This window comes from Dipodomys merriami, unplaced genomic scaffold (genome assembly GCF_024711535.1).
Source record: "Dipodomys merriami isolate MVZ:Mamm:240054 unplaced genomic scaffold, mDipMer1.0.p SCAF_41, whole genome shotgun sequence".
NCBI classification, from domain to species: domain Eukaryota; kingdom Metazoa; phylum Chordata; class Mammalia; order Rodentia; family Heteromyidae; genus Dipodomys; species Dipodomys merriami.
The window spans coordinates 6,472,460-6,485,744 of NW_027205715.1; positions in this window are offsets into that span (position 1 = coordinate 6,472,460).

Here is a 13,285-nt window from a genome sequence, read left to right on the forward strand (position 1 = left end):
TTTATATTCTTATGACTATCTTTCCAGAAATGTATTAAAGTGAACAGTGTGAGTGTATTTGCTTATTTTATGTGAAAGAGAGAGAGAGAGGAATACAAAGGTGGTGGGAAGAATACTAACCTCAAAGCTGACAATTTATGATCATAATACTCACAAAATTTGGTAAAACATGAAAAAAATGAATAAAATGTGGGTGAAGATGAGGAAACTAATTATGCTTCTTATTGTGCCAGTAGTCATTTTTATCAAACAATTTTATTTTTTTCCTCTCGTATTTCAGGCCTTTCTTCTCTTACATTTTATAACCTTCAGAAGTGGCTGAAAATTATCTGTAAATGGTACTAATATTAGTGTTAATTATCCTTTAAATATGGTCATTTTCAATGGATACCACGGTGACTTTGCTTGTGTTCTGCAGGCATTGTTTGTGTGATTAAGCCAGGTAGGATTCTATTCTGCCTTAGCTAGATCTCTTGTATTCTGAAACATTGGTCTTAATGGGTCAGTCTCTCCATCACAATCAGCATTTTCTGTCCCAGGTTTTCTTGGGAAGGTGTATGATTTATTTCATTAGTGGGCAGGCTCACTTCCTGCATGGAAACTCCAAGTCTTCATGGGACTGTAAAGTTCAAGAGTGCCACATGTAAGTTGCTCCACTGATGGAAAGAGGTGAGTGTCTTGCCTATGTACTCCTAACAGACTTACTAGTTCATCTCCAAAATTACAACAAACCTTTTCTTTACACCTCAGAAATCTCAATTTATATCACGTGCAAAAATCTGAACCTGGAAACAGACTAACGTATTCTAGTAGAGATCAAGATTTCACTTCTATAGTGAAATGTCTAAAGCAGGATCACTTAATTTTTCTTATCTTTAAGTTGTTGTAAAAAGGGATTTCAATGCATCTACCAATTTATGAATATGGTGTATTTTGATCAGTGCCATCCATTCCTTCCTTCTGCCTCATCTCTCCCAACCCCACGCATCCCCTGAAGTTACCTGGATCTACTTCACATGGGTGCATGGAATAGTATGTCTATATTTACCTACCCTTTCCCTCTCCATTTATTCTTGAATCTTCCCTGACTCCCAGCAGCAAACACAAGACGTCACCTATACCACCTGTTAATGTGAATTGTTTTTTTTTCCTTTATTATTTTTAACATTATCTTTAAGTAGCTGTACAAAGGAGTTACTGTTTAAGGAAGTAGTGTATGAATATGATATATCTTGATGGATGTCATCCCTTGCAACATTCTCTCCCCTTGTTACCCTACCAATAAGAGATAGGGTAGTGTTTTTTTTTTTAAGAAAAAAAAACTTCTCTTATTAATGGATTGATTTCTTTCTCAGTCAGCTTTGGAGGCATGTACAAGCAACATGGTTTGGATTTTGGGGAGGATGAAATCTGTCTGTCTCATCACACAGCAAGAACAAGATTATGTATCGATTATATACAAGACTATATACTAGAGAAAGAGTGGCTTCCTTCAATCCCTTCCAAAGACATCATACCCTCAACAAACAAAACTCCTCACAAAGGAACACATCTCAAAAGTCTCCCTTTTTCAACATTACCACATGGGCCTGAGGCTGGCGGCTCACGCCTGTAATCTTTGCTACTCAGAAGGCTGAGATCTGATGATCACAGTTAAAAGCCAGCCCAGGCAGGAAAGTCCATGGGACTCTTATCTAATAAACCACTCAGAAAAACAAAATTGGTGCTGTGGCTCAAGTGGTAGAGCACTTGCCTTGAGCTGAGGGACAGAATCCAGGCCCAGAGTTCAAGCCCCACAACTGACAAAAACAAACAACACACACACAAACCAAACCACTACCACATGTAAGGCAAAGATCCTATCATAGAAAATTCTGAGGGGAGCCAGGCACTGAGTGGCTCATGCCTGTAATCCTAGCTACTGAGGAGGCTGAGATCTGAGAATCAAGGTTCAAAGCCAGCTGGGGCAGGAAAGTCCATGAGACTCTTATCTCCAATAAACCACCAGAAAACCAGAAGTGGCAATGTGGTAGAGTGCTAGCCTTGAGCTGAAGAGCTGAAGGACAGTGCCCAGGCCCAGAGTTAAAGTCCCACAACCAATCAAAATAAAATTGAAGGACAAAATCCACAGTATAACATTATGTCAAGCATGCAAAGACAATATTAGCTCTTCCAATATATTTGAAGAACAAACTAGCCTCTGCTTCTTTTTTTTTCTTTTTTTTTTAATTGTGAAAATACTGTACAGAGGGGTTACGATTACATGGGCCAGATAATGAGCACATTTCTTATCAAGCATTGTAGCCTCCTCCTTCGTTTACCCTTCCCATCCCTTCCCATACTCCCGCTCCCCCCCCCCAAGTTGCAAAGTTCGCTTTTGACATGACAACTTGTACTTCTCATTGTTGCAACAGGTCCACCTGTATCCTATTTAAACGACTTGTTTTTCCCCTTCCCCTCCACAAATTATACCGACATCAAATACAGTGAAAGCAGGGGTTATACTGTGGGGGAGGGACATACAAAGCAACAAAGAAATAATCTTATAATTGTGTTAGAAACAAATGCATGAAAGAAAAAAATTTAAAATACATATCTTAGGGTTCATTTTCCTGACATCACCTTATCTGACCTTTTCTGCTTGACTCATACATATACTAGATATTGCAAAAAAGGGAAACCATGGGACCTATGTTTCTTTGGGCTTGGCTTACTTCACTTAATATAATTTTTTCCAAGTCTTTCCATTTCCTAACAAATGTGGCAATGTCATTCTTTCTGATGGAGGCATAGAATTCCATTGTGTATAGATACCACATTTTCTTGATCCATTCATCTTCTGAGGGGCATCTGGGTTGGTTCCATATCTTAGCTATGGTAAATAATGCTGCAATAAACATAGTTGTGCTGGTAGCTTTAGTGTGGTCTTGTTTGTAAACATTTGGGTAAATGCCCAAAAGTGGGATTGCTGGGTCATAGGGGAGCTCTATGTGGAGTCTTTTGAGGAACCTCCATACTTTTTTCCAAAGTGGTTGAACAAGTTTATACTCCCACCAACAATGCAGTAAGGTTCCCTTCTGTCCACATCCCCTCCAGCATCTGTTGTTAGCGTTCTTGATTTTTGCCATTCTAACTGGGGTGAGGTGGTATCTCAATGTTGTTTTGATTTGCATTTCTTTTATGGCTAGGGAGGTTGAGCATTTCTTCATGTGTCTATTGGCCATCCTTCTTTCTTCTTCAGAGAAGTTTCTCTTTAGGTCATTAGCCCACTTATTATTTATTGGCCAGTTGTTTCTTTGAGGATTTCTTGTTGGGGGATTTAATTTTTTGAGTTCCAAGTATATTTTAGATATGAGATCCTTGTCCATTATATGGCTAGTGAAGATCCTCTACCAATCCATGGGCTTTCTATTGATCTTGCTAGCTATGTCCTTTGCCATGCAGAAGCCCTGCAACTTCATGCAATCCCATTTGTCCAACCTTTCTTTGATTTGTTGTGTTTCCGGGTCTCTATTAAGAAAATTTCGGCCTGTGCCAAGGATTTCTCCTATTCCATCCTGTAATGTTTTCAGGGTGTCTGCTTTGACTTTGAGGACTTTGATCCATTTGGAGTTGATTCTGGTGCAGGGTGATATATAAGGATCTAGCTTTCAGAAAGAACACTGCTGGAGGAATATCAATACCAAATTTCAAACTCTACTATAAAGTCATAGTAATCAAAACAGCTTGGTACTGGCACCAGAACAGACCTCAGGACCAACGGAATAGAATCGAAAACCCAGAAATGAACCTACAGACCTATAGCCATCTAATCTTTGATAAGGGAGCTAAAAAATAGAATGGAAGAAAGACAGCCTCTTCAGTAAATGGTGCTGGCAAAATTGGTTAACTACTTGTAGAAAACTAAAGCTAGCCTCTGCTTCTTATGCTGCAATAATATAGAAAGATTTGACCATGTGAGAACCAACTTAATCAGAAAACGGATGTTTAATTTGGAGTGTCCTTGTGTCTTCAACCTGCTAATATATGAAAATACTATGTTGTTGCTCATCCATGAGTGTTCCTCGAATCACAGGCCCAGCATCAGGCAAAACAGCAGAGACTTTTTATAGATCATACAGATGATCTCAGGAACAGGGGTTCCATACAATCAGTTCTGTGAGCATTTAAAGGAGAAGGTTTCTCTTGTTGTATAAGATCACCTGTGCATTTCCAAATGGTTCCACAATATCCAGACAACAGGTACACCCTTGTTGTGAGATTATAGAAACAAAAATGTATCTCACTTTTTTTTTTACATATGACCCCTTGCAGGAAAAATTGACTCTCTGAATTGTTTGAATTTGTAGTCTATCTCAAAGAACATATATGCACACACACACTTCAACACATTTCAGCTAACCTGTATATGAACATCATAGTCATTAATATGTGAGAAAGAGTAACTTAATTATTTTCATTATTTTTGTTTAGTTAGTTAGGTAATTATATTTGTACTACCTCTAGTAATGATGACATGCTGGTTTCAATAGAAAACATGGTTGAAGTTCCTCAACATTTTACATGATTGTGCAATCTATATTGGTAAGACTGTTGGCTTAAGGACATTTGCCAGTCATGCTGAAAACACAAGTGGAATTTTTTCAAATAGTAGGTAACTAATATGAGGAGTCTAGTACATTGCAGAATGAACAGAAGCAGGCAGAGTCTGCATTGATCATTCATCTCTTTATCCCTGTGGTTCCACACAGAAAGACAATCCTCTATGTATGTGCACGTGTGTGTGTGTGTGTGTGTGTGTGTGTGTGTGTGTGTGTGTGTGAGTGTGTTTATGTGAGAGAGAGAGAAGAGAGAGAAAGCTTGTGCATATGTGTGTGTGTGTTAAAGGTCAATGTAAGTTTCTAAGTATGAAGCTTAAAAATTAGCAATGGTACCAATGGGAAATTTCACAGCTCAGTAACTGAATATGAAACACAAAAAGTTATTCTGCTAGCCTATTACAAATTATGCACAGTTTTTAGAGTCTATTTTCTAATTAGTGTAATTAAAACTAAATGTTATACTTGAGCAAGGTGATAGCTTGTGTCAACTGCTTTTTCTTCATCTTTGTTGGATTTTTAAATTGTGAATGCATAATGTATTCATAGTCAATAAAGTAAGGAGATGTGAAGCACTTGATAAAATGACATACAGTACTTCCTAAATTTTTGTAAAGCAGTATCCTGAAAGGACTAAAACTTATCTGATTAAGCATCAGAGTATAATCTTCTATAGTTATATATAATTTACCTAGTCCAGATGTCTGCCTTTTATAAGACTTGGCAAAGTTCCCTAGTTTGCATTCTTAAAAAAGAGAAGAAAGTATTTTTGAAAATGCCTGGGATTTCCCCTCAAAATGGCAATTAATAGTACAGTTTTATAAGATACCTTATTGCTAGAATTCAATTGTGTCAGTAGAGTTTGTGTTTTCAAATTATAGAAACTAATCCAACTTAGCCATATTTTATAATCTTTGTTTGTCATTATTGAGACACAGATTCAGGTGTAGGAAGGAAGACCCTTCTCTCTTTAGGACAAGCAGTAGTCTACAGGAAAGAGTCAGCAAGAATAAAAACCACACAGGATGGCCCCCTCTTTTACGATGCTTCTCTTCCTCCATGTGTTCATTTACCTCTCTCCAACCTGATTCTTTCTATTCTTCAGTCTACAAGATAAAAAAATTAAACAAACCACCCAGGTTTTGCTTTTGATGAGACACCAGATTTTAATATCACATACCTTCTCCTTGCAAAAATCTTCTTTTCCCCAAAAGAAATAATTCCACAGAATGAAAGGAATAGAAGAAACTGTGAAATCATGTCTATGATAAGGAATTAAGTCACAAATATGTAAGGAACTCAAAATCAAGAACAGGAATGGAAAAATTAACTGTACCACAAAACAATGTTACATAGAAAACTGGAAGGAAGATGTGACCCTGTGTACAAAGGAAAAAAATCCCACAAAACCAAAAAAAAAAAAATATCTGTGGGTAGGTAGTTAGGTATTTTGTTTTGATAAAAGTGAAGGGCGGTGCAGATATATAGTTCAGCGTATATAACCTGAATCTGTTTGTCTCCTTCATCCTTTGTTCTAATTAGCATTACAAAAGGGAAACACTGCATATATTAGGCATAATTTCCAACCTCAGAAGAAAACATTCCTTTAAGTTCTTCAGTGAGCCCAAGTTGAATTACTGTTTTAGCTCAGGGGAGGATATATTTAGGCTTGTTTGTAAAGCATAAATTAGAGTAAGAGCTATGGTATGATAAGTTAGGGAGCTTACCTGGGGCGCCTCTTTTCCTTCTAAATAATTAAGAGATCTGATTGCAACATAAGCACAGGTCCATGTATACAGCTGTACAAATGTAAGCGTATTTGTGAACATGTACACATCAAACAAATTTAAACATCAGCTTCCAGCCAACAAAACCCTTGAGTCAATTTGATATTTCCATTTTTGCTGGTTATGATAAAAAAACTAGTAATAATAATAATAGCAGTGATAATAATAGTAATAATAAAATTCTAACTTCCTAAGCCTTGGGAATCAGTGCTAATTAGTTATGTTTTTAGATGAATCTGTTCCTTAGTAGTTGGGAGTTGTTTCCATAGGTGATCATCTTTGTGGCAAAGTAGAAGGGATCTTTGTTCTATTTCCCTTCTAACCTCTGAGGTACGTAGAGGTGCTGAAGGAAGGAATGATCATGGCTGAGCATCTTGGTTGTTGGGTTGTTGTCCTGCAAAAAGTGCCATTGTTTGATCAACTTCTTTCCGTGCTTCCTTGTCTTACTTTCAAAGTGTTTTTTAATTCCTCCCCAGTGCCTTTGTTGTTGTTGAATGCAGTCAAGAATTCACCAAAAATACTACAAATTAAGAAGAGCAAGGGAGGGGGTAGGTGGAGAGGGATGGGTCAGAATGGTGAAAGTGGTGTCACTGATCAAGAGGCATGGTGTTCATAAACTGGGTTGTTAAATACTGATTCCTTCATACAACTACTTAAAGGTATTTTTTTTAACAAACTCGCAACCACAATATTAATCATTTCTGAAAAGGCACCAGTTTAGATTGGTAGATGAATTCTCAACTGCCTTCATGATGACAATATCAAAGAAGAGCAAATCAACCCACACCCAAAGCACCTTATTGAACCATACTTTTCTTTTTCTTATTCTGAGACTAGAACTGAACTTTTTCATTGGGAACAACTGCTTTTGTGCCTTTAATTCTTAAACTTCTCTTCTCTCCTTCCCTCTCCTCACTTCCTTTTCTCTCTTCTCCACTGTCCTCCCTCCCCTTGATACCCCCTTCTCTTCCTTTCCCTATCCTCTTCTCTTCTTCCTTCCCACAGCATCCTTCCTCCTCCCCTCCCCTCTCTTATCCTTCTCTCTCCTTCTCTCTGCCTTCTCATCTTCTCCCCTCTTCTCTCCTTCACTCTTCTGTTTCCCTAAATTCAGCTAAAAATAGCTAATAGATCTCTTCACAATTAGTCATGAACAGAAGAATCTAGCATGCGAGCATTGGTCATGTATCTCTAAGAGTCTTGGGGAAGGCATCAGGCACTCACTATAATCAGAGTTCACATGGCCAAGTTCAAACTTCAGATTTGACTTTTGTGGAACTGCTGTCATTCACTAGCTAAAAATTATGTATTTCCACAACTTCAAAGCTTCCACCAGCACCTTACACCCAAGCTGTCTCTGCCAATGCCTTTCCTTTGTGTTCATATTAATGGCTTACATCAGTAAGAGGGACAGAACCCAAATCATATATACATCCTTAGCTGCAAGGGAAGCTTGGGAATTTAGCACCATTTTTCTTTTAAGACATAGGTGGGATTTTTAAACCATGCTGGAAATGATCTCAGTGAAGGAACAATCTCAATGCTCACTCGGGGTGCGTTGTATCCAATATCGATAAAACAGGGTTGGTGAAGGAATAAGTTGACATTAATTCTCCCAGTGCCTTTGCAAGCATCCAAATGATGCAGTTCATAACATTCATGAAAGGCTTGCATTGCTTATGCCCCAAGCTGACTCGTAGGCCACCCTAGGTTGGCTGTGCAATTTAAAAGGTCCTCCAGGCCAGGGGAGGCAAAGGTCAGATTTGCCTTCCAGAAGCACATACTCAGTATTCCCTCCCCCACCCCCCGAATTCTGGCATACCAATGAGCTTTGCCTTCTAGGACTATTAAATACAAAGTCACAGATGTTGGCGGTCACCCTTTATTACAGCTGAATATAATCAGTTCTGCTAATCAGGGAAAAAAGTATAGTGGATTTTATTTGGAGAGGTGTTTCTTACTTTTCAATGTGTTACGCTTCATAGAAGTTGAGATCGACTGTTAGCTCAAAAGTTTAGATAGCCTGATACTCCAACTAGGCTGTCTAGGTATTTTCAAAGCTACATTTTTTCAGATGTTTTCTGATAGTTTGTGTGCTTTTTGTTTTGGTGACTTTTTGTTTTGTTTTGTTTCTGTTGACATTATCTTGCTCTTTAAGCCCCATGTAGTCTTGAACTCACGATCTTTCTGCCTCAGCCTCTCATATACTGGGATTTTAGGCATATGGGATTATTCCTGGTGCTGCTAAGAGCATCTTGATATGGGAATTTTCTTCTTTGCAGTCCTCAGTGAGTGATTTTATTTGCTGGGTTAAGGATCATGATGAAGAGGACTGAGACGAAAATGTACTTAAGGAAATAAATGCCAACCTGGCACGTAGCATGCCTGTAATCTTAGCATTCAAAAAGCTGAGGCAGGTTTACAAATAGACCTTGCCCCAACAAAGAATGTAGGGCTGGGGTGTACCTCAGTGGTAGACCACTAACCTTGTGAGACTGGCTAGTTCACCGTCATGAGAAGATGAGAACTCAGATGCCTATCTTTAATTTTTGCTCTTCCCAGGGCCATTGTTAAAAAGAAGTTCATGCCTATCGAAATGACAAAAAGTACAAGATTTATGTGTGAGGTAAATGTACAAAGAATCAAGTAACTGTTAAAAATTGAGATGTTTAATTTCATTTTATGTTCTAATAAACCTCTGAGATAGCTGCCATGCATGTATCCATTGTTCAGTTGAGCAACAGCCTTATAATGAAACTAGCCAAACATCGCCAAATCCATAGTCAACCTCAAGTTCTCACTTCTGACTTTACAGTTCTAAAAAAGCTAATTATTTAGACTCAAAGATATTAAAGAAATGGAACACAAAGAATGTTCCTAAGTAGAAACAAAATGTACATTTTCTGTTTCATTAGGAGATAGAGAAGATAGAAAGAATGGTGCCATTCCTCTCATATTGATGATACATGCAAATGTTTGCATTGCTTTTCTTTCATAGTGTTCTTTAAGACCTCCTCCAAGTAGCAAATTCTCTTTCCCTAATGTTCTGTCTTCTGAAATCCTTCTTGGTTTTGAACTCCATGTTTTTCTATGAAAACTTAGCATAAATGCCTTGAAATGATTGTTTCTCCTCTCAAACGAGTCCAGCAGCTACAATTAAGCTATTATAACTAGGAAAACTGGCAACATATATTATTATTTATGAATGTCTAGTGTCATTCATTTTGACAACCCACAATAAATGGGTAGTGTTGTTAATTTGATGAGCAAATTTAAGTGATACTACCTATGAATAAATACCTAACGTTTTATTACTTTATTACATTTGACCTTTCATGACTGACTTTAATATGTAAAAACAGAAAAGGTCAATCTTATCACTTATTTTTAGGTATCTGGATTAACTTTTATAGCACCGATGATATTAATGAATGGTAATTTTAAAGATAAGTCAACTGAAAACATAAATAAATAAATGTTCAGTATTTATGGATACTGCATAGCCATTATCAATGGTATTTTATACTATTTGTGATTTATAGGTGACATTATTTTTAATTATCCACATATAAATATTAGAGAAAAGTAAAATAAGAATAAAAGCAGGTTCAACACAGAGCAGGTGAATATTAAGACAGTATGATTATTGAATCTACTACCTTAATCTCTTTCATATTGTTTCCATTCATACATGGTCTACATTTTAATCAAATCTCCCCATTTGAAATGGGGTATATTTTTTCTTATGTGGAAAATTCTTCCTGACGAAATTCGATAAGTAGTAAACGCCGTCAATAAATTGTTTTTGATGTTTCAGGCAATATTTGACATGGCAGTAAAATAGATGATGGCTTTTACTTCTTGAAGTTAGCCTAATAGCAGGGGGAACAAACAAGATACACAAAAGTCTACTGAACAAAGTCACAAAGGGAGAAGGTTTTGCCTCTAATCCAAAGAGAGATGTTTTCTCTTTGCATCTCTTTGTATCATCTTTGCAGAACTTCCAAAAGTGAAGATGGAAATGATAAGAAATGATGACTTTGTCTGCATTATTTGGAGCCCCTACTTTCTGAAAATTTCAGAATCTCACTTCACATTTTTAATATCCCTATCTCTTATTATTTTCAAAGCATAGACTTCTAATCTTTACTTCCTGAAGGGGGTTTCAGTGGTAGAACTTGAATGTTCCAAGGGTGACAAGCCATAAGGAATGAGTAAGACATAGCTTGTCACTTTGTAATAATTTTGATAGATTTCCCCATCATTAATAAAAAAATGTGATTTATTCAATGCTAATAGGCCGTTTCAAACTGTTATTTAAGTGGACAAGAGTCATTTTGCAAATGAAACGGAATCTATTGGATGTTCCAGCCCTCTAGACGAGAAGCCTGTTACACTAAAATGTCTGCTTTGTTTGTCCACTGTGCCTGCTTTCTGTGGCCAGGCTCAAGCACTACAATCCCATTGAGAAGGCAAACTGCGCAAGTGACTTCAGTTGCAAGCAGGACCAGATGTTTGCTTTGTTCCTGGCAAGAATGAATTAGCATTTTCAGTACTAAGTTATAGGAATGTTCAAATATCATCTGCAGTTTCTGATTTGTAACAACACTACTTAATGAATGTCATAAACATGATGAACAGAATAAACTGCTGGGTGTATTGAAGGAAGCAAACAAACAAACAAAAGTTCACAAGCGAGGAGCAGTTTTATAAGCCTGATGATACTACTGAGGTGAAGTTCTTTTGTTTTTTTTTTTCCCCTTGTTGTTGATGTCACTGCTTCTCCAACTCTTGTGTATTGTTTTGGATGTAATTCTGCAGGAAAGACCATTTGAGTTTGCCTCCCTGAGTTCACTGGAATGCGACAATGTATTGTACTGCGGAGAACTGCTCTTCTAGACCAGAAAATGTTTTGACTTTTTGGTGACTTGAGTACTCAACTCTTTGATGAAATTAGATGGAGTTCAATACTCAACTGATGTCTTATTTTTGCAAAATTTTATTGCAAAGGTGATGGATCGAGGGGTTATGGTTACATACGTTAGGTAATGAGTATATCTCCTTTTGAACAATATCATCCACTCCCTCGTTCTCTCCCAGTGTTTCCTTTCCCATCTCTCCTACCCCACAAGGTGTATCGTTTATTTCCAACACAGTGTCTAGTGGATATCACTGCTGTATTGGTTCACCATTTGTCCCAGTTTCTGTGCTTTCCTTCCTCAAATGATGTCTTGTTGTATGAACTACCTATTAAACTTCCTGAGAATTCAAAATCAGCTACAATGTTAACTTCCTACAAGAAAAGTACAGAACTTTAGAGAAAGCTCAATGAATTATTTTCATGTTGAATATATAAAATTGTAAGGAAAATGATAAATCAGATTTCTCTTTCCAGTCATTTTAGTACTGTGAGTATAATATCACTGTGACTATTGTTTTCAAAGTGATCATTTTACATTTTGCAATCTATCAACTAAATGAAGGATTGGTGTAAAATTGGTGACTTTTACCCTCCTATTTTTGTGCTGAAAGTAAAGACAGCCCAAGAATATAGAAGCAAAGGGTCTCATGGGAAAATTCTGTGATAGCTGCTTCTCTATGGTCAAATTTTAAGAATAATAAGAGTAACTGTTTTATAAAATAACGAGTGAGTGTATGATAAAATCACTGATCATGCAAATCTATCTATCTATCTATCTATCTATCTATCTATCGATCGATCTATCTATCTATCTATCTATCTATCTATCTATCTATCTATCTATCTATCTATCTATCTATCTTATCTATCTATCTAAATATAAAATGTGATCTTCAAGGCAAGCTGACCTCTTTCTCTTATCCACAGACATAAAGAATTTTACTCTCTGTTGTCCACATTGAGTAAATGGGCTCTTTTCTTCCTCAGCCTGACAGTTTTTGTTCCAACGTATTTGTTTAAAAACTGATATGGATTCCAGGCTCTCAATAGCATACTGGAATTACTCAGTACCTGAGCTGTAAATGGTCTTCTCATACTAATTCCAGTCATTTCTGCAGTGATCATACTGCCTAGAAATTTAGAAAAATAAATCCTTATTACCTCCTTGTGAATATGGAAGAGTGGTCTCCTATCTATGTCATTTACGTACATGTCAAAAATATTTTAGGAAACAACAGGAGCTATTAAGAAGACAGAATTTCTCAATACCTGAGCAGATCACTGATTTACATAACTTGTTGTCATGTTCAAACTAAAGGATGAAAGGTGTCTTTGAAAGATAATACCAGAACCTGAAAGCTATTGATTTCTGTTTCCATTTTTCTCCTGACCCTTTGATCTATGACTTTATAGGTTACCCCGCTTTAAATTAAACTGGAGGAACAACAGTCAAGGTGAGAGATTGCTAGTGATAAGTACTAGCTCTTAATAATCTGAAATGATGACTAGAAGCTTCTTTCCTACCTGAACTCACGATAGAAATGATCATTTCAGCAGTGTTTTTAAGTTGGGATTGCTTATTGATTTAAAAAGAAAAAAATATGTAGTAAAAAGCAAACAGTTAAATCAAAATTACTTTATTATTTATTGGATTATCATGTTTGTTGTGAGCAGTGTCAGAGCCTAAATAATTAAGTATCATTGATAATACATAAAATTTATCTCTGGCAAAAGTACTAATATTTTACTAGTCTTTCACCAGAATGTTATTTGATCAAAATTCTCAGAAGTTTCTAATGAAATTAATTTATATTTTATTTCTTCTTCCTATCTGCTCTTTTTCTATGTAAGGTAATTACATGGAAATTCAGATGTGAAAAGTATATGCTTAGCAATATTTGTTATCACGTGCATTCTTTATTTTTTTATAGCTTGGGCCAGGCACAATTGTATACAGTACAATCTGACTTATTTATGAAGAA